Below are 24,130 nucleotides of genomic sequence, written 5' to 3'. Positions count from 1 at the left end.
TAACAAACAGAAAGGACACCCACACCAAAACCCCATCAGTACATCACCATCATCAAAGACCAGGGTACATAAAACCACAAAGATGGGGAAAAAACAGTGCAGAAAAGCTCAATATTAAAAAAATAAGAGTGCATCTCCCCCTCCAAAGGAATGCAGCTCATCGCTAGCAACGGAATCCAGCTGGACAGAGAAACACTTTGACAAGTGAGAGAAGAAGGCTTCAGTCGATGAAACTTCTCAGAGCTAAAGGAGGAACTACGTACCCAGCGCAAAGAAACTAAAAACCTTGAAAAAAAGAATGGAAGAATGGATAACTAGAATAACCAATGCAGAGAAGTCCATAAACAAACTGATAGAGATGAAAACCATGACATGAGAACTACGTGAAAAATGCACAAGCTTCTGTAACCGACTCGATCAACTGGAAGAAAGAGTATCAGTGATTGAAGATCAAATGAATGAAATGAAGCGAGAAGAGAAGTGTAGAGAAAAAAGAGTAAAAAGAAATGAACAAAGCCGCCAAGAAATACGAGATTATGTCAAAAGACCAAATCTACGTCTGATCGGTGTGCCTGAAAGTGACGGGGAGAATGGAACCAAGTTGGAAACCACTCTGCAGGATATCATCCAGGAGCACTTCCCCAACCTAGCAAGGCAGGTCAATATTCCAATTCAGGAAATACAGAGAATGCCACAAAGATACTCCTTGAGAAGAGCAACTCAAAATTGTCAGATTCACCAAAGTTGAAATGAAGGAAAAAATGTTAATTAAGGGCAGCCAGAGAGAAAGGTCCAGTTACCCACAAAGGGAAGCCCATCAGACTAATAGCAGATCTCTCGGCACGAACTCTACAAGCCAGGAAAGTGGGGGCCAATATTCAACATTCTTAAAGAATTTTCGATGCAGAATTTCATATCCAGCCAGCTAAGTTTCATAAGAGAAGGAGAAATAAAATCCTTTACAGACAAGCAAATGTTGAGAGACTTTGTCACCACCAGGCCTGCCCTACAAGAGATCCTGAAAGAAGCACTAAACATGAAAAGGAACAACTGGTACCAGTCATTGCAAAAACATGCCAAAATATAAAGACCATCGAAGCTAGGAAGAAACTGCATCAACTAACTAGCAAAATAACCACCTAATATCATAATGACAGGATCAAGTTCACATATAACAATATTAACCTTAAATGTAAATGGGCTAAATGGTCCAATGAAAAGACACAGACTGGCAAATTGGATAAAGACTCAAGACCCATCAGTTTGCTGTATTCAGGAGACCCATCTCACATGCAGAGACACACATAGGCTCAAAACAAAGGAATGGAGGAAGAACTACCAAGAAAATGGAAAACAAAAAAAGGCAGGGGTTGCAATCCCAGTCTCTGATAAAACAGACTTTAAACCAACAAAGATCAAAAGAGCCAAAGAAGGCCATTTTATAATGGTATAGGGAACAATTGAACAAGAAGAGCTAACTATCCTAAACATATATGCACCCAGTACAGGAGCACACAGATTCATAAAGCAAGTCCTTACAGACTTACAAAGAGACTTAGGTTCCCACACAATAATAATGGGAGACCTTAACACCCCACTGTCAACATTAGACAGATCAACGAGATAGAAAGTTAACAAGGATATGCAGGAATTGAACTCAACTCTACACCAAGTAGACCTAATAGACATCTACAGAACTCTCGACCCCAAATCAACAGAATATACATTCTTCTCAGCATCACATCGCACTTATTCCAAAATTGACCACATAGTTGGAAGTAAAGCACTCCTCAGCAAATGTAAAAGAACAGAAATTATAACAAACTGTCTCTCTGACTACAATGCAATCAAACAAGAACTCAGGACTAAGGAACCCAATGAAAACCGCTCAACTACATGGAAACTGAACAACCTGCTCCCGAATGACTACTGGGTACATAACGAAATGAAGGCAGAAAAAAAGATGTTCTTTGAAACCAATGAGAACAAAGATACAACATACCAGAATCTCTGGGACACATTTAAAGCAGTGTATAGAGGACAATTTATAGCACTAAATGCCCACAAGAGAAAGGAGGAAAGATCTAAAATTGACACCCTAACATCACCATTAAAAGAACTAGAGAAGCAAGACCAAATACATTCAAAAGCTAGCAGAAGGCATGAAATAACTAAGAGTAGAACTGAAGGAGATAAAGACACAAAAAAACCCTTCGAAAACTCAATGAATCCAGGAGCTGGTTTTTTGAAAAGATCAACAAAATTGATAGACTGCTAGTGAGACTAATAAAGAAGAAAAGAGAGAAGAATCAAATAGATGCAATAAAAAATGATAAAGGCGGTATCACCACTGACCCCACAGAAATACAAACTACCATCAGAGAATACTAAAACATCTCTACACAAACAAACTAGAAAACCTAGAAGAAATGGATAAATTCCTGGACACATACACTCTCCCAAGACTAAACCAGGAAGAAGTTGATTCCCTGAATAGACCAATAGCAGGCTCGGAAATTGAGGCAATAATTAATAACCTATCAACCAAAAAAATTCCAGGACCAGACAGATTGACATTCGAATTCTATCAGAGGTACAAGGAGGAGCTGCTACCATTCCTTCTGAAACTATTCCAATCAATAGAAAAAGAAGGAAGCCTCCCTAACTCATTTCATGAGGCCAACATCATCCTGATACCAACGCCTGGCAGAGACACAACATAAAAAGAGAATTTTACACCAATATCCCTGATGAACATCGATGCAAAAATCGTCAATAAAATACTGGCAAACTGAATCCAGCAGCACATCACAAAGCTTATCCACCATGATCAAGTGGGCTTCATCCCTGGGATGCAAGGCTGGTTCAACATATGCAAATCAAAAAATGTAATCCAGCATATAAGCAGAACTACAGACAAAAACCACATGATTATCCCAATAGATGCAGAAAAGGCCTTTGACAAAATTCGACAGCCTTTCATGCTAAAAACTCTCAATAAATTTGGTATTTATGGAATGTATCTCAAATTAATAAGAGCTATTTATGACAAACCCACAGCCAATATCATACTGAATGGGCAAAAACTGGAAGCATTCCCTTTGAAAACTGGCACAAGACAGGGATGCCCTCTCTCATCACTTCTATTCAACATAGTGTAGGAAGTTCTGGCCAGGGCAATCAGCCAAGAGAAAGAAATAAAGGTATTCAATTAGGAAAAGAAGAAGTCAAATTGTCCCTGTTTGCAGATGACATGACTGTATATTTAGAAAACCCCATTGTCTCAGCCCAAAATCTCCTTAAGCTGATAAGCAATTTCAGCAAAGTCTCAGGATACAAAATTAATGTGCAAAAATCACAAGCATTCTTATACACCAATAACCGACAGAGAGCCAAATCATGAATGAACTCGCATTCACAATTGCTTCAAAGAGAATAAAATAACTAGGAATCCAACTTACAAGGGATGTGAAGGACCTCTTCAAGGAGAACTACAAACCACTGCTCAATGAAATAAAAGAGGACACAGACAAATGGAAGAACATACCATGCTCATGGATAGGAAGAATCAATATGGTGAAAATGGCCATACTGTCCAAGGTAATTTATAGATTCAATGTAATCCCCATTAAGCTACCAATGACTTTCTTCACAGAATTGGAAAAAAGTGCTTTAAAGTTCATATGGGACCAAAAAAGCCCGCATTGCCAAAACAACCCTAAGTCAAAAGAACAAAGCTGGAGGCATCACGCTACCTGACTTCAAACTATACTACAAGGCTACAGTAACCAAAACAGCATGGTACTGGTACCAAAACAGAGATATAGACCAATGGAACAGAACAGAGTCCTCAGAAATAACACCACACATCTACAGCCATCTGACCTTTGACGAACCTGAGAGAAACAAGAAATGGGGAAAGGATTCCCTATTTAATAAATGGTGCTGGGAAAATTGGCTAGTCATAAGTAGAAAGCTGAAACTGGATCCTTTCCTTACTCCTTATACGAAAATTAATTCAAGATGGATTGGAGACTTAAATGTTAGACCTAATACCATAAAAACCCTAGAAGAAAACCTAGGTAATACCATTCAGGACATAGGCATGGGCAAGGACTTCATGTCTAAAACACCAAAAGCAACGGCAGCAAAAGCCAAAATTGACAAATGGGATCTCATTAAACTAAAGAGCTTCTGCACAGCAAAAGAAACTACCATCAGAGTGAACAGGCAACCTACAGAATGGGAGAAAATTTTTGCAATCTACTCATCTGACAAAGGGCTAATACCCAGAACCTACAGAGAACTCAAACAAATTTACAAGAAAAAAAAAACAAAGAACTCTATCAAAAAGTGGGCAAAGGATATGAACAGACATTTCTCAAAAGAAGACATTTATGCAGCCAACAGACACATGAAAAAATGCTCATCATCACTCGCCCTCAGAGAAATGCAAATCAAAACCACAATGAGATACTATCTCACACCAGTTAGAATGGCAATCATTAAAAAGTCAGGAAACAACAGGTGCTGGAGAGGATGTGGAGTAATAGGAACACTTTTACACTGTTGGTGGGACTGTAAACTAGTTCATCCATTGTGGAAAACAGTGTGGCGACTCCTCAAGGATCTAGAACCCGAAATACCATTTGACCCAGCCATCCTATTACTGGGGATATACCCAAAGGATTTTACATCATGCTGCTATAAAGACACATGCACATGTATGTTTGTTGCGGCACTATTCACAATAGCAAAGACTTGGAATCAACCCAAATGTCCATCAGTGACAGACTGGATTAAGAAAATGTGGCACATATACACCATGGAATACTATGCAGCCATAAAAAAGGATGAGTTTGTGTCCTTTGTAGGGACATGGATGCAGCTGGAAACCATCATTCTCAGCAAACTATCACAAGAACAGAAAACCAAACACCGCATGTTCTCACTCATAGGGGGGATATGAACAATGAGATCTCTTGGACACAGGAAGGGGAACATCACACATTGAGGCCTATTGTGGGGAGGGGGTGGGGGGAGGGATAGCGTTAGGAGATATACCTAATGTAAATGACGAGTTAATGGGTGCAGCACACCAACATGGCACATGTATACATATGTAACAAAGCTGCACGTTGTGCACATGTACCCTAGAACTTAAATTAAAACAAAAAACAAAAAACAAAAAAAAACTACCATATAGAAATAACTACATGAGTTAACCCAGGCCAGGTTTACAGAATAGTACTTGGGTACAGTTCTCCCTGGGCATCCTCGAGGGACTGGTTTCAGAACACCTTCTCTCCCCATGCAGATGACAAAATACACTGATGGTCAAGTTCCTTATATAAAAAGACACAGTATTGGTGGGTGACCCACGAACATCCTCCGATATACTCTAAATCAGTGGTTCCCAAACTTTTTGGCACCAGAAACTGGTTTCATGGAAGACAATTTTTCCATAGATTGGAGGGCTTGGGGGATGGTTCTGTGATGGACTTTATTTCTATTATTATTATATTGTAATATATAATGCAGTAATTATACATGTCATCACAATGTACCCTGAGCTTTTTTTTTCCTGCAACTAGACAGTCCCATCTGGGGGTGATGGGAGACAGTGGCAGATCACCAGACATTTGATTCTCATAAGGCGCACACAATGTAGGTCCCTCACATGTGCAGTTCACAATAGGGTTTGTGCTTCTATGAGAATCTAATGCTTCCACTGATCTCACAAAAAGTGGAGCTTAGGCGGTAATGGGAGTAGCTGTAAATACAGATGAAGTTTTGCTCACATGTCTGCCCCTCACATCCTCTGTGTGACCTGGTTCCTAAATGGCCATGGACCACTACTGTTCAATGGCCCAAGGGTTGGGGAACCCTGCTTTAAATCATCTCTAGATTACTTATGATACCTAATACAATATGAATGTTATATAAATAGTTGTTATATGGTATTTATTTGTATTACTTTTATTACCTTTTTCTAAATATTTTTGATCTGCAGTTGGTTGAATTCATAGATTTGGAGCCCACAGATGTGGAGGAACCCACAGATGTGGATGACTGACAATATACAGCATGCATGTAAATAAGTGTTAGGTATTATTATTTGCCTTTAGCCAAAATTGAAGATAGAAGACATTCTGATTTATGTTATCATATGATCTATGACTTAAAGACCAAAATAATTTTGGAAAATAAATGTAGCTGTTGTTTTAAAATATGGTCAAAATTGATTCCTAAAAGGCTTTGATTAGAAACTCCCCTCCCTAACCTGGTAAATACAGTCATCCTTACTGAGGTTAAATGTGTATCTTTGTACCTCACCATTCTTTTTTCTAGTATTTGGTAAACGTGGCCATCATACTTTTGAGAAGAGTCTTTGCTTCCACTTTATTCAGGAACAAAAGAGAATTAGAATCTATTGAGCATTTCTAATAGGCATTGTGTTAGGCATTTTTACATATATTGTTTCAGCACTATACCTGAGGTTCAGAAAAGTTAACTTGCTCCAGGCTATGAACAGTTAATTAACAGAAAACAGTCTGCTACTTAGAACAAGGTCATCCCAGAGCCCAGACTTTTTTTTTTTTTTTACTATGTGACACTTCTCTGCAAATCCATACTTTTCTTAGAATTAAGTTTTCATATATACATGCTGTTGTAAAGACAAGATTCTTCTTCAGATTTTATACCATAGAAAGCAAATTATCACTAGAGATATTGACCGTAATATATTACCGATTTTAAAGAACTTTCACATAGGTTGGCTGCTGGAATAGAATCAGTTTGTACTATTATGCCTTACATGATTCTTAAATAGAAAGTAGTTTACAAAGAAGCAAATTAGGAAAACTTTCAAGAGCTTTAACATTCTGACATGAACCATTGGTAATTAGTATATTAATTAGAAGCCTTTATTTAGAAATATGCTAAATCTCTTATTTGCAGTTTTATTTAGTAGTCATATTTTTAATGAACACTAGTAAAATTCCATTGTAATTCTTTCTTTCTTTCTTTTACCTTTCAAAAGGTTTTATTTTATGTGCAAATAATGAACAGATGTTGTACCATAAATTCTACTTTCCAAAAACAGGAGCTTTCTAAAAGAAAACCACATAATAACTTTTAAAAGGCACTGGGATTCCTCTGCTTCTAGATCATTGCTAGGGTAGAAAAATAAAGTTTGTTCTACCAGGAATCACAAGTTAGAACTGAGTATTCTCCCCAGCACTTTGGGAGGCCAAGACGGGCAGATCACGAGGTCAGGAGATCGAGACCATCCTGGCTAACATGGTGAAACCCAGTCTCTACTAAAAACACAACAAAATTAGCCAGGTGTGGTGGTGGGCGCCTGTAGTCCCAGCTACTCGGGAGGCTGAGGCAGGAGAATGGCATGAACCCAGGAGGCGGAGCTTGCAGTGAGCTGAGATCGCACCACTGCACTCCAAGCTGGGCAACACAGCAAGACTCCGTCTCAAAAAAAAAAAAGAAAAAGAACTGAGTATTCTCCAAAGTGTAAATTCTAGAGTGTAGTGCCACTGCAGGCAAAGATTATTCAGTTCTCATCCCCAACATCCATAACTACCTATCAGAAAGGTTAAACAAGGTCAAAGTAGTCCAGCATAATTAAGCTTCATCAAACAATGTCATTATGCTCTTCTAAGATGCAAATAAACCAAAACAGGAACTACTAAAATCAAAATAATAATTGACACTGTCATACAAATTGTTAGTTCCCTGTTGTATCCCCTTCCATAACATTAATAAAGGGAATATTTTCCTGTTTAATATTTTATTTTATACATCACTAGCCATGAATTTTTGCCATTAGTTATTATACAAATGCTGCCTTAGTGCCATTATCTGAATGGCATAACCAATTTCCGTCTACAATTCACTTCTATAGTTATAAGTAGAATTTTCCTGATTTACATAAGTACGTTTATCAGTGAAAATTTAGCACTGAGATGCAATCTAACATCCGTGATATCTGATGTTTTGTAGATAGCTATATTTTAATTATTCTTCATTTAAGTGACCTATGTAAAAAAAAAACTAATAATTAACAGTTCCAAGTCTCCAAAGGGCATCTTTCAAATGTACATAAAAGAAATGGTTAGAGATTTTTAAGAAGCAACTTCCACATTCACATCCTCTTGTAACCGCTATACCATTTTCTCTTCCAACTGCTTCCCTTTGCCTGCAAGAGGGGCTTGGATAAGATGGATGTTTTGCTTGACTTCTTTGATATCCTGAACTTTCTGTTGCTCTTTATTTTTCTTCAATCTGTTCATTACAAATTTAGCTTGGCACTTCTGCTTGATCTCTTCAACTCCCTTCATTGCATCAATAGTTTTATTCCATAGCTCTCTCTGTATTTGATAGGTTCATTTCTATGGTATTCAAATTCAAATGAATTATCCACTGTAAGCTCTTTACCAGCTGCTTTATGGAATGCTTTGGTTCACCTAACTTTGCAAGGATTGTGCTTCTTTTTAAAGTTTTTATGACATTTAGATTTACAAAATCTGAACATCTTGCAATCATTGTGGATGAACATCATGCTGTGGCCAGGGTAGATGGGCCCTGAAGAGAAACAACACTTTTCGATACGCATGTTGAACCCGCGTGGGCCTCCACCAACCCACTGTAATTATTTCATATAATATGGATACAATAAACATTCATTAAAAACTTATAGATTATATGAAAATTTGACAGACCTTATATAAATTAACCTCTTACGATATACAAAGAGTGCACAACATAATTAAATGAGATTACAGAGTAATTTTTAAACTATACAAGAAACACTGTGGCTCTCTAAAGATTTATAAAGACTCTTGATAGGCTACTCAAATTTTATCTATTTATTAAAATAATACTTCTAAACACTTTCGTCCTTTCACTGAATATTCACAGAGAACTTATTATGTGCTAGGCAGTATTTCATGTGCTAGATAGAAAGCAGTGAACAAATTGACAGATCGCTAGCAAGACTAATAAAGAAGAAAAGAGAGAAGAATCAAATAGATGCAATAAAAAATGATAAAGGGGATATCACCACTGACCCCACAGAAATACAAACTACCATCAGAGAATACTATAAACACCTCTACGCAAATAAACTAGAAAATCTAGAAGAAATGGATAATTTCCTGGACATTTACACTCTTCCAAGACTAAACCAGGAAGAAGTTGAATCCCTCAATAGACCAATAGCAGGCTCGGAAATTGAGGCAATAATTAATAGCTTACCAACCAAAAAAAGTCCAGGACCAGATGGATTCACAGCCGAATTCTACCAGAGGTACAAGGAGGAGCTGGTACCATTCCTTCTGAAACTATTCCAATCAATAGAAAAAGAGGGAATCCTCCCTAACTCATTTTATGAGGCCAACATCATCCTGATACCAAAGCCTGGCAGAGACACAACAAAAAAAGAGAATTTTACACCAATATTCCTGATGAACATCGATGCAAAAATCCTCAATAAAATACTGGCAAACCGGATTCAGCAGCACATCAAAAAGCTTATCCACTATGATCAAGTGGGCTTCATCCCTGGGATGCAAGGCTGGTTCAACATTCGCAAATCAATAAACATAATCCAGCATATAAACAGAACCAAAGACAAGAACCACATGATTATCTCAATAGATGCAGAAAAGGCTTTTGACAAAATTCAACAGCCCTTCATGCTAAAAACGCTCAATAAATGCGGTATTGATGGAACGTACCTCAAAATAATAAGAGCTATTTATGACAAACCCACAGACAATATCATACTGAATGGGCAAAAACTGGAAAAATTCCCTTTGAAAACTGGCACAAGACAGGGATGCCCTCTCTCACCACTCCTATTCAACATAGTGTTGGAAGTTCTGGCTAGGGCAATCAGGTAAGAGAAAGAAATCAAGGGTATTCAGTTAGGAAAAGAAGAAATCAAACTGTCCCTCTTTGCAGATGACATGATTGTATATTTAGAAAACCTCACTGTCTCAGCCCAAAATCTCCTTAAGCTGATAAGCAACTTCAGCAAAGTCTCAGGATACAAAATTAATGTGCAAAAATCACAAGCATTCTTATACACCAGTAACAGACAAACAGAGAGCCAAATCATGAATGAACTTCCATTCACAATTGCTTCAAAGAGAATAAAATACCTAGGAATCCAACTGACAAGGGATGTAAAGGACCTCTTCAAGGAGAACTACAAACCACTGCTCAGTGAAATAAGAGGACACAAACAAATGGAAGAACATACCATGCTCATGGATAGGAAGACTCAATCTCGTGAAAATGGCCATACTGCCCAAGGTTATTTATAGATTCAATGCCATCCCCATCAAGCTAGCAATGAGTTTCTTCACAGAATTGGAAAAAACTGCTTTAAAGTTCATATGGAATCAAAAAAGAGCCCGCATTGCCAAGACAATCCTAAGTCAAAAGAACAAAGCTGGAGGCATCACGCTACCTGACTTCAAACTATACTACAAGGCTACAGTAACCAAAACAGCATGGTACTGGTACCAAAACAGAGATATAGACCAATGGAACAGAACAGAGTCCTCAGAAATAATACCACACATCTACAGCCATCTGATCTTTGACAAACCTGAGAGAAACAAGAAATGGGGAAAGGATTCCCTATTTAATAAATGGTGCTGGGAAAATTGGCTAGTCATAAGTAGAAAGCTGAAACTGGATCCTTTCCTTACTCCTTATACGAAAATTAATTCAAGATGGATTAGAGACTTAAATGTTAGACCTAATACCATAAAAACCCTAGAAGAAAACCTAGGTAGTACCATTCAGGACATAGGCATGGGCAAAGACTTCATGTCTAAAACACCAAAAGCAACGGCAGCAAAAGCCAAAATTGACAAATGGGATCTCATTAAACTAAAGAGCTTCTGCACAGCAAAAGAAACACCATCAGAGTGAACAGGCAACCTACAGAGTGGGAGAAAATTTTCACAATCTACTCATCTGACAAAGGGCTAATATCCAGAACCTACAAAGAACTCAAACAAATTTACAAGAAAAAAACAAACAACCCCATCAAAAAGTGGGCAAAGGATATGAACAGACACTTCTCAAAAGAAGTCATTCATACAGCCAACAGACACATGAAAAAATGCTCATCATCACTGGCCATCAGAGAAATGCAAAGCAAAACCACAATGAGATACCGTCTCACACCAGTTAGAATGGCGATCATTAAAAAGTCAGGAAACAACAGGTGCTGGAGAGGATGTGGAGAAATAGGAACACTTTTACACTGTTGGTGGGATTGTAAACTAGTTCAACCATTATGGAAAACAGTATGGCGATTCCTCAAGGATCTAGAACTAGATGTACCATATGACCCAGCCATCCCATTACTGGGGATATACCCAAAGGATTATAAATCATGCTGCTATAAAGACACATGCACATGTATGTTTATTGCGGCACTATTCACAATAGCGAAGACTTGGAATCAACCCAAATGTCCATCAGTGACAGACTGGATTAAGAAAATGTGGCACATATACACCATGGAATACTATGCAGCCATAAAAAATGATGAGTTTGTGTCCTTTGTAGGGACATGGATGCAGCTGGAAACCATCATTCTCAGCAAACTATCACAAGAACAGAAAACCAAACACCGCATGTTCTCACTCATAGGTGGGAACTGAACAATGAGATCACTTGGACTCCGGAAGGGGAACATCACACACCGGGGCCTATCATGGGGAGGGGGCAGGGGGGAGGGGGGAGGGATTGCATTGGGAGTTATACCTGATGTAAATGACGAGTTGATGGGTGCTGACGAGTTGATGGGTGCAGCACACCAACATGGCACAAGTATACATATGTAACAAACCTGCACGTTATGCACATGTACCCTAGAACTTAAAGTATAATATAAAAAAAAAAAAAGAAAGCAGTGAACAAAACAAATATAGTAATTGTATTTGTCGATATTACATTCTACCGGTGGAAATGGGTAGTAAACAAATAAGTTAGAAAATTTCAAATGTTGTAAGTGCTGTAAAGAAAACATTATAATGAGGATGATGTGATATAATGCATGAAAACTACTTTAGATTTCGTGGTGCTATTAAACCTCTGAGAAAGCAATAATTTAAACATCATGTTAGTAATTGTATACATGTAAAATAATCTATTCTAAAATATGCAAACACTATAATTCAGAAGTTTCTCTAAATTTCAATGTTCAACATTTGATTTTAATTAGTGATATTACATATTTCACTTACGTATACAGTGCAGAGACCCTATAAAGCAGTCACACAACGGAAACTACAACAACCAGCTAACAACTTCACCATATGATCAAAGCAGCCTCATATATCAATATTAACCTTGAACATAAACAGTCTAAATGCTGCACTTAAAAGTAACAGAGTAGCAAGTTGGATAATGAAACCAGATTTATCCCTCTGTTATCTTCAAGAGACCCATTTCATGCTACACCAACAGGCTTAAAGTAAAGAGCTGGAGAAACACTACGCAAACGGAAAACAAAAAAGAGTAGGGGTTGCTATTCTTACCTCAGATAAAAAAGACTTTAAACCAACAACAGTAAGTATTTGTAACTTATGGTAATATTGTTATTTGCATCAGTGCAATAATAATCCATTTTCTTTTGCAATAGGACACAACTGGAGAAACTGGTTGTTTTACCAAGGTTTTGAGTAGAAGGTTATGCTTTCCTTTATGGAATCAAGCTTGACTTGCAGAGCCAGTTAAAGCCCCTTGGGAAAACTGACCTCATACCTTGTCTACACAGTCCCTGTACAGGGTTCCTAACCTATGGTGAGTAAAGAATGTCACTTTCTAATAGACTCAGGAACCCCAAGTTATTCTGGGATCTCGAGAGTGGAATTTACCCAACTCATAGGCATTTGAGGGTAGAAACCCATGGCTGGGCTCGGCTTTAAGAAAGTCTTATATGAGATTCCTTGAGGAACAGAGTTCCATCAAACTCTATTTAAAAAGCCCATGTGAAAAATAATTATTCTTGCTGTACTTTATGCAAATATTGAAGCCAAGTATAATATTAAAGTTCATTTTGCAAACAACTCAGTCCTATCATGATTTGTTTTTGACAAAAATGAGGACTGCAGAGAGAAAATTTGTTTCAAAACTTATCATACACTTGCCATTAAATTCTAATCTCATTATTTGTTTTTAAGTTTTTGCCTACATTTTAGACTAACCCTGTGAACCAACCAGTGGTCTCTGGCTGCAGCTCAGAAGAAACAGGGATGGGTAAAGTAAAAATCTGGATCAATACTCTAGTTTTGGGCAATTATCCTGCAAATCCTGCCACGTGATAGAAATAAACGGGGTGCCCATAACCTGGAGGTTTCTTTGGGAAAATAAGACCAAGGGAGCTAACTAAAGCCAAGCCCCATGCACCCAGACCTTACCAGGTACAACTATAGCCACCAGTTATCCTGGCATGGTGGCAGCCTCAGGATTTCTAAGCTGTCCTTAACCCCCTTTTTCATTTTGATACATATCTTCTAATAACCTTCAGGTTTCTCTCTTCTCGCCTTCAGGCCATCAAACTCAAAATGGTCATGCAACTGGAGCTTCAAACAATGGCTCCCTTTTACTAGGGATCCTCAGACAAGACTTTGAGGGAGATTTGACTGCTATTTTCCCAAAGCAGTGCCCTCTGTCAGCAGAAAGCAGTTAAGATCATCTTCATTCCTATTCTAATGACAGTTAGATGTACCTTTTCAGAGGGGGAAAATGAGAGTGATAGGAGGCAGCCAAATGTCTAGGCAGATAGTGGTTGGGTTCCCTGTGAAATCCTGCCTTCAAGCCAAAGATAGTTTAAAGCCTGAAAGCCAAGCTACAAGTTAAATCTTTGGACTTGATTGATAACTTGTCTTCCTGTTTGGCAGCCTTTCCTCTGATTGATCCCCACCTTCACCTATTTAACATGTACCTACCCTTTCCTAATTGGTTTTCTACACTGTCGTGCCCACCTTTGAGTAGTGTCTTCACTTTAACTTTTTTTGCATAATCACAAACCAATCAGCACATACTTCCCACTCTAAGTTCATAAAAGGCCCAGGACCCAGCCAAATGGGGAATTTTCCCACCTTTGGATGGGGAAAACACCCCTCCCCACCACATCCCCTGTTGGCTGAGAATTTTTCCTTTCACTTAATAAATTCTACTCCACTCACTGTCCAGTGTCCACATGCCTGCCTAATTCTTCCTGGTTGTGAGAAAAGAACTCAGACCTAGCTGAGTTAAGGAGCAGAAAGACCACAACACATTCACATGGTAAAAATAACTACAATGTTAAGGAAGGGCATATAGTAAAAAGTTTTCCTCCCTACCCTGCCATACCAGATTTTTATGTATCCCTCTATGCATATAAAAGCAATTGCAGCCAGGCATGGTGGCTCACGCCTGTAATCCCAACACTCTGGGAGGCCAAAGTGGGCAGATTACCTGAGGCCAGGAGTTCGAGACCAGCCTGGCCAACATGGTGAAACCCTGTCTCTACTAAAAATACAAAAATTAGCTGGGCATGGTGGTATGTGCCTGTTATCCCAGCTACTCGGGAGGCTGAGGCAGGAGAATCGCTTGAACCTGGGAGGTGGAGGCTGTACTGAGGTAAGATCACACCACAGCACTCCAGCCTGGGTAACAGAGTAAGAATTGGTCTCAATCAATCAATCAATCAATGCAATTGCACTTATATCTCCCATTTATATTTGTGTATGTATGTGTGTGTGTGCATGTATGTATATATATATCCCTTTTTAATGCAAGTATACACACTATTGTGCATATTTTTCTGACAGCAATTAAGGTTTACATATACTTTTGAAAAAGATGCTCTTATGTAATAAATACTTCTAGTTCTTGGAAATTTTATCAATTTTAGTTCAAATAAAATACACCAATGAGTTTTAATTTTTTCATAACTCCATGGCTTTCCTGGATTCCCCACCTCCACCTCATACATACCCACTCTCAAATAAAATATCTTGCTCTACACAATTTCCTTCTCCTTTCACTCCCCTATTACTGCTAACTGCATTGGTTTTAATGAAATAATAGAAAATTTAATGAGCTGAACTCAAGTATCTGTGGGATATGTAAGAACTAATTTAGGTAATACAAACACCACTATGTGCTACTTCATTAACTGTCGGGGATTTCTATTTCTGTCTAACAGAATTAGTTTAGAAGTATGCCTATTCTGTTTAACATGATTCAGACTTAAATAAACATCATAACCTAGATTATACTTCATTCTCATTTTCAAAGGTGACTACTATTCTCAGCACATGTAAAATAACCAAAAGTATTCATTTATTTATTTGAGGATCTTATGACAATTATATATACCTTAATTTTGTAACCATCTCTTTATTAATGAAGAACTAGGTATATGGTACAAAGTTAATGTTGCCATCCAAAAGACAGCAAAAACAAATGATTCAAGTCCAGGACTGATCACTTAAAAACTTCTGTGCTCTTGGAGCAAATCATTTCTTTAATCTAAACTCCATATTGCTTGCCTATAATATGGAAATACAGTTGACTCTCCATATCCATGGAGGATTGGTTCCAGGACCCCCGTGGATACAAAATGCAGAGTATGCTTGAAGTTCTGTTGGCCCTCCGCATCTGTGGATTCCACATCTGTGGATGCAAAGCACAGTTGCACCCCTGCCTACACAACCACGAGTTTAGATAAGAAACCTGTGGATATGGAGGAACGACGGTAATATCATCATACATACGCCTCACAGGATTACTGTGAGCAACAAACATTAAAAAAAAATGTTAGGGCACTTTGTAAAGTTGAAAAAAAGCATTAAATAAATAAATGATAGCTGTTAAATATTGACTGTACACCTGCAATGAATATTCATATTTATTATATGTATATTAAATCAGCAAGTACTCCATAAGTACTTTTAAAGTTAATTTGTAGGGCAAAACATTCAAATTCATGAATATATTCAACAAATACTTTTTTGAGCAACTTCTACCATGTGCCACACAATATCCTGGGGTTAGAGGTAAAGGAGATAAAAAGACAATCTTTGTGTTTATACAACTTATAATAAAGAAAGGAAGACATTAAGCAGATAAATGCACAAATATTAATTAATTACAAATGTGATAAGCTGGCAGGGAGAAACTGTTGAAAGTCAGGAAAAGTGGATTATCCCGTACTTCTCTTGCTCATTCATGAGCCCAAATGTTTATTTGGTACCATGCTAGAAACCTCCCTTATTAACTATTATTTTCTTTTTGTCCACTTTAGAGACTAACAGCACAATGCATTTAAATTAGTACCTTTCCAATTCTGACTCTTGCTTGAAATATATGAAAGAAAAGTATTCTGATTTGGGAAGGGAAGTATTTTATCTCATAATATTGGTTGATGATGTTCATGGGTTACAGGAATTTTTAAGAAATTTTAAAATTATTTAAAAATATGTGACTAAATAATTCTAGCTACACACTGATGTAAGATTTTACAGAACCATAAATCATAAAGAAAGGTACCTGAAAAAAATCACCAGAAAATAATGGTAGTTAAATACCTCTATAAAGTCCACAACTCAAAGTGCCAAAGAACATATGGAAATGTTGCCAATAAAAGCAGTACACTTTAAATGACTTCTGAGGAACTGTCTATTATTTATGAGTTACTTGCTCATTTTTATAAGGCTTAAAGCACTGAGACAAACTTGAAAAATTTCCCAGAGCCAGATTTGTAACATAAATTTAGAATAATAGCAAGCTTCATTTAAAACCCATGTTATGCAGTTATGCTCTAATAGATTAATATGAAGCAAACATAGTAAAGTCAAGCTAATAAATACATTTAATTCCTACTAGAAAACACCACTGAATGTTTAAAAATATTTGGCTTGCATGAACTTTACCTGACATCTCTATATAACCGATACTCTCTATACCTCTATAAATCCAAGTTCTTAGACAGTAAAGTCACCAGCCAATAGCATTGTTTTGCACAAAATCAGAGACAAAGATTTATTAGAAATTTAATTTCTAAGAAAGTAGGAAGACTACAAAATTAACAATCATATATTTTTATTTAAGTTCTGCTGATGTTTTATTTGAGTGCAGGATTTCATCACACAGCATTGTAAGATAAAATACTGTCTAAATAAGACCAAATAGTTCCATGTTAGCCTATTTTACAGGTTTCCACAAAAATGCAGGAAAAACAAATATAAAACACCAACTTAGGCTATATAATTGATTCTTAGTAAAGTTCACATTCCATAGCACTTGAGATATAATGACAACTTCTCTGAAGTCTACAAACATCAAAGGCTATTTTAATTTTTTTAATGGCGAAAAAAATTAGTGTAATTTCTGTATAGGCACAAAAGTACAAAGTGAGCTTGGTATAACAAGATTACTATAGAAATAAAATTTATTTAATAATTTTACAGAATAGTAGAAAATAGGTAGATCTTATTTCTATTATTGCATTATTTATATTACTCTAGAAAACCTTAATAAGATTTAAGATTGTGTTTTAAAAGGCCTATCTTACACATTTCTTCACCTGTTGCATAACTTACATATATGATTCACTATAGAGAAAAGTCCATTTCACAGTTTTATCATTATCAGATTATCTGATTATTATCTTTTATATATACCTATTATCATTCTATATTATGATACTAAAGTCCCTAATAGTATAAATTGAATATTCAGTATAATTAAATTACTATCAGTGTTCCCTCCTAAATTTCTGGTGGGAGTGTAAAATGGTACAGTCACTTTGGAAAACTTTAAGTTTCTCAGAATGCTGAAGACAGAGTTACCATATGACCCAGAAATTCTACTACTACTAAGTACTTATCTAAGAGAAATAAAAACATAATATTTGTACAAACACTTGTAAATGAATGTTCATACCATTATTGATAATGGACGAAAGTAGAGAACTCAAATATCCATTAACTGATGAATAAATAAACAAAATGTGATAAAATCAAATAATGGATTACTATCCCGAAATAAAAAAGAAAGAACTACTAAAACATTCTTCAATATAGAAGCACTTTAAAAAATGCTCAGTGAAAAAACCTAAACACAAAAATCTCTATATGTTGTATAATTCTATTGCTATGAAAAGTCTAGAATAGGCAAATCTGTAGTGATAGGAGGTAGATTTGTGGTTACACAGTCTTAAGCTGGAGGTGGGAGAGGAAAAAAAGTAACTGGTGAGGGGCACAAAGATTTCTTTTGGGATGATGGAAATGTTTGAAATTACATTGTGATGACAGTGGCAAAAATAAGTATCCTAAAAATCACTGAATTGTGCATTTAAAATAAGTAAATTGTATGGTATATAAGGTATATCTCAATAAAGCTATTTTTATAAATTATATTAGTTTTACTTTTCCCTTTCCAGTTGTGTGATTGCTTCATTAAGGCAGTCTAATAAATAAAACCAATAATGCAAGCAGTTTTCCTGTTGGATCAGTAGATTATCTTTTGTTTTTACATCAACTGATGTGTGAAAAGATAATAGAATATAACTTCTTTAAAAACTTTTTTTTTGGCAGAATAGAAACTTTGTATCAGTTAGCTATGACTGCCACCCTAAAACTCAGAGGCTTAAAACAATCATAACTTATTATTTTTCCTAAATCTGTGCACTGCTTAAAAAATAGCTGCTCCAGGCTGGGCTCAACTGGGTTCATTCATGAGTACATGGCTAACTGAAGAATTATCTGACCCCAGACCAGATAACTGAAGAATTATCTGATCTGGGGGTAGCTCTCCCCCATGTATCTCTCATCCTTCTCCTGAGACCAAAAAACTGTCACACATATTCTTATTGCATGGTAGATGTACAAGAGAGTAAGTATATACTCAGGGGCTCTATCCATTGGTAATAACAAGTTAAGTGGTTAAATACAAATTCGTAAGGCAAGGAAGTCCACTCCACTCCCAACAGGAGGTTCCTAAAAAATTATATGGCAAAGGGCTTTGATGGACGTGTTTGAAAATCGGGACCAATAATAGAATCTACCATTAATTTTCATTATTTAAACACGTTTGTATATATTTTCTGTGGGTGTATCAGGATTCAATGTTACTAATTATATCTTACAATTATTTATTTAATTAATCTCTCTCTCTCTTTTTTTTAACTACTGCTACTCTTCACTTTAGGGATTCCTGACTTAGATTAACATGTTGGTCACCTGTCTCCAGTCCCAGCTCTTTCTTGTCCATTATAGTCTTGTGGTTTAAGAAATACATTTTTTGTTGTGCTTCGCTTTATTGTGCTTTTCACAACCTGAAGGTTTCTGGCAACCCCATGTCAAGGAAGTCTGCTGGGGCCATTTTTCCAAGTGCATGTGCTCACTTCACGTCTGTGTCACGTTTTAGTAATTCTCGCAGTATTTAAAACTTTTTCATTAATAGTATGTCTGTTATGGTAAACTGTAATAATTAATCTTTGATATTACTCTTATAATTGTTTGGGGTCAACATGAATTGAGCCCATATAAGACAGGGAACTTAATCAGTAAATGTTATGTGTGTTCTGACTGCTCCACCAGCTGGCCATTTTCCTGTCTCTCTCCCTCTACTTGGGCCTTCTTATTCCTTGAGACACAACAACATCAACGTTAGGCTAATTAATAACCCTATAGTGATCTCTAAATATTCAAGTGAAAGGAAGAGTCACATATCTCTAACTTTAAATCAAAAGCTAGAAATGAATAAGCTAGAGAAGAAAGTATGTCAAAAGTTGAGATAACCAGCCCTTATGGCAAAAAGCCAAGTAGTGCATACAAAGGGAAAGTTTTCGAAAAAAATTCAAAGTGCCACTCCAGTGAATATACACATGATAAGAAAGAGAAAGCCTTATTGCTGATACAGAGAAAGTCTGAGTGGTCTAGATAGAAGATTAAACCAGCCACAACATTTCCTTAAGCCAAAGCCTAATCCAAGGCCCTAATTCTCTTCAATTCTGTGAAGGCTGAGAGAGGTGAGGAAACTGCAGAAGACAAGTTGGAAGCTAGCAGAAGTTGCTTCATGAGGTTTAAGAAGCTATATCTGTAACAAAAACATACAAGGTAAAGCAGCAGGTGCTAGTATAGAAGCTGCATTAAGCTATCCAGAAGATCTAACTAACATCATTGATGCAGGTAGTTATTCTAAATAACAGAGTTTCAATGTAGATAAAACAACCATAAATACTGGAAGAAGATGCCATCTAGGACTTTCATGTCTAGAGAGGAAAAGTCAATGCCTGGCTTCAAAGCTTCACAGGACAGGTTGACTCTCTTGGTAGGGACTAGTGGAGCTAGTGATTTTAAGTTGAAGCCAATGCTCACTGACCATTCTGAAAATACTAGGGTCTTCAAGAATTATGCTAAATCTATCCTGCAGGGCTCTACAAATGGAGAGTTTCTGCACAGCAAAAGAAACTATCAACAGAGTAAACAGACAACCTACAGAATTGGAGAAAGTTTTTGCAAACTATGTATCTGACAAAAGTGTAGTATCCAGCATCTAGAAGGAACTTAAACACATTTACAAGAAAAATCCAAACAAACCCATTAGTAAGTGGGCAAACTAAATGAACAAACACTTCTCAAAAGAAGACATACATGCGGCCAATAAGCATATAAACAAAAGCTCAACATCACTGATCATTAGAGAAATGCAAATAAAAACCACAATGAAATATCATCTCACAGCCATCAGAATGGCTATTAAAAAGTCCAAAAATAACAGATGCTGGTGAGGTTGCAGAGAAAACAGAATGCTTATAGACTGTCGGTGGGAGTATAATTAGTTCTCCCATTGTGAAAGACAGTGTGGTGATTCCACAAAGATGTAAACACAGAAATACCATTCAACCCAGCAATCCCATTATTGGGTATATACCCAAAGTAATATAAATCATTCTATTATAAAGGCACATGAATGTGTAGGTTCACTGCAGCACTATTCACAAAAGCAATGTTTCCTTTAGGAGGCTTTAGAAGATCATGACCAAAATGTAAGTGCTAAAATTTTTTCAGTATCATTTACTATTTTTCTGCTACTTTTTAAAATTCTGTGACTTCTAAAAAAATAAGAATACTATAAATACAGACTTGACATTGATATGAAAATAACACATAATTAATTCTGATCCAAGCCCAACAAAATTAGAAAATCAGCCAAATGATATCCCAGCAGTACAAAAACTTTATTTTTAGGTCAATTGTCCCAACTTACCTCGTTTGCTGGAATCCAAACCAAAGCAACCTAGTACAATTAGGAGTAATAGTAATATGAGGCAATAAGTCAGAAGTAGCAAAGTAATGAAGTCCTAGAATCGGTTTAATCAAACCTTAATTTCATTTGTTTTTGGATTCAAGCATCACATTTTCGGCATTGATAAAATATAAGAGGGCCAGTGATATATAGAATTTTACAAAACATTGGTAAGCTTTAATTTACCTTTTACCTGCTACCAAAAAATTAAAGAAGTACATGTTGACATTATTATGCATCAACTTTACCTGTGCTTAAAAAGGGTAGGGGGCACCAAGGTCATCCTCCTCCCTCACCTCCACTAAGTTAATGTATTTATATATTTTTCTCTCTACATCTTTTTGGAGCCTTAAGACCATGGCTGCTACTGGTGTCCTAGTCCTTTCCTTATTTCCTGACTTAGAAAACAGAGCACTACAATTATAAGTCTGATTTTAGTATCAGAGTAGTAATATGTCCTTGCAGAGCCAAAATTGGAATCCCAGCCAAGGAACGTCTTCTGAAAGAACTTGGAATCTTAAAAGAGATGATGTGCAAAAAAATGAATCTAAACACAGACCTGACACCTTTCACAAAAATTAATTCAAAATGAATCAGATCTAAATGTAAAACACAAAAATATAAAACTCCTAGAGGATAATAGAAGAATATTTAGATGACCTTGGGTTGGTAATAACTTTTTACATATGACAGCAAAGGCAACATCCTTGGAAGAAAGAAACAACAGGTTGGATTTCATTAAAATTAAGAACTCTGTTGACAGCATAACTGGGTGACTATAGTAAACAATAATTTATTGCACATATAAAAATAACTAAGAGTATAAATGGATTGTTTGTAACACAAAGAAAGGATAAATGCATGAGGTGATGGATACTCCATTTACCCTGATGTGATAATTATGCATTGTATGCCTATATGAAAATATTTCATGAATCCTACAAATACACAGACCTACTATATGCCCACAAAAATTAAAAATTGAAACAACCCCTGCTTTGTAAAAGGCACTGCTAAGGGAATGAAAAGACAAGCCACAGACTGGAAGAAAATATTTTCAAAAGGCAAATCTGATAAAGAATTGTTATACAAAATATACAAAGAGATTTTAAAACTCAACAATAAGAAAATGAACAACCCTATTGAAAAATGAGCCAAGGACCTTAACAAACACATCACCAAAGAAGATAAAATAATAATATGAAAAGATACTCCACATCATATATCAGTAAAATGCAAATTAATAAAACAAGGAGATATGACTATAAGTCTATTAGAATGTTCAATATTCAGAACACTGATCATACCAAAGGCTGACAAGGATGTGAAGCAATAGGAAGTCTCATTTATTGCTGGTGAGAATGCAAAATGGTATAGCTACTTTGGAAGACAATCTGGTGGTTTCTTACAAAACTAAACATACTGTACCACATGATGCAGCAATCACAATTCATGGTATTTACTCAAAGGAATTGAAAACTATGTCCACACAAAAGCCTGTATGTGGATATTTATACAGGTTTTATTCATAATGGCCAAAACTTGTAAACAACCAAGATGTCCTTCAGTAGGTGAGTGGATAATAACTCATTTATTTTTGCTAACTGGTAAAAAGAAATAAGCTATCAAACCATGAAAAGACATGAAGGAAACTTAAACACATTACTAAGTAAAAAAAGCCTATCTGAAAAGGATAAACACTATAAGAATCCAACTCTATGACATTTTGGAAAAGGTAGAACTATAGAGACATTAAAAATATCAGTGATTGCTGATGGTTTCTGGGAAGAAAGGGATGAATAGGTAGAACACAGAGGATTTTTAGGGCAGTGGAACTAGTCTACATTACACTACAGTTTGAGTACTCTGAAGCTGAAAATCTGAAATCTGAAATGCTCCAAATCCTGAAAAACTTTAAGCACCAACATGACACTACAAGGGGAAAATTCTACACTGAACATCTTTGCTTTCCTATAGTTCATTTTAGGCAAACTTTGCTTCATGCATAAAATTATTTAAAATATTGGATAAAATTACCTTGAGGCCATGTGTAGATGAAGCATAAATAAATTTAATGCTTAGATTTGGGTTCCATCTCTAATATCTCTCACTACATATATACACATATTCCAAAATCCAAAATCAGAAACAATTTGCTCTCACACATTTTGGATAAGGGATATTCAACCTGTATAATGGTGTCATAATACATTTGTCTACACTGATGGAATATAAAACACCAAACATGAATCCTACTATAAAGTATGGACCGGGTGATAATGATACATCAATGTAGGTTCAATGGCAACAAATATACCACTCTGGTAAGAAATGTTCATAATGGGGGAGGCTATGCATGTAAGGGCACGGGGGTACATGGGAAAATCTCTGAGCTGTCTGCTCAATTTTGCTATGAACCTAAAACTACCAAAAAATAAAGTCTATTTAAAAAGTCTATAAATGTTGTGAATTCCAACAAACATCAATTAAAGGTATGTTATTACAATTCCATATACCATAGAAAGCCTGTGATAGCTTTTGCAATTTAAATTTAAAAATAAGTTTATTATATTAAGTACTATAGTAAAAGTATATATTTTTTTTTTGCATTATCAAGTAATGGGGGAATTAACCTACGGTTTGCTTGACTTTAAAATTATTTGTTGCATAATTAGTGTAAACTATTGTTAAATCAGTATTTCTCAAAGATGATAGCTTGAACAGTGATATTAAGTAATTAATATTATTGGCTAAATGAATGTCAAAATAAGCTTCAGGATGTACC

General features: G+C 36.2%; 1 protein-coding gene and 1 pseudogene across 30 annotated transcripts in view; both read right to left on the bottom strand.

The window, feature by feature from the left end:
• The window catches only part of GPHN (gephyrin), a 734,546-nt gene that overhangs the window by 436,937 nt on the left and 273,479 nt on the right, over positions 1 to 24,130 (bottom strand).
• LOC106999461 (putative ribosome biogenesis protein RLP24 pseudogene) lies at positions 8,139 to 8,706 on the bottom strand (annotated as a pseudogene).

The sequence above is a fragment of the Macaca mulatta genome, chromosome 7 (genome assembly GCF_049350105.2).
Source record: "Macaca mulatta isolate MMU2019108-1 chromosome 7, T2T-MMU8v2.0, whole genome shotgun sequence".
Classification (NCBI taxonomy): Eukaryota; Metazoa; Chordata; class Mammalia; order Primates; family Cercopithecidae; genus Macaca; species Macaca mulatta.
The sequence above is the reverse complement of the archived record's forward strand: the minus strand, read 5'-3'. Positions and strand labels throughout refer to the sequence as shown.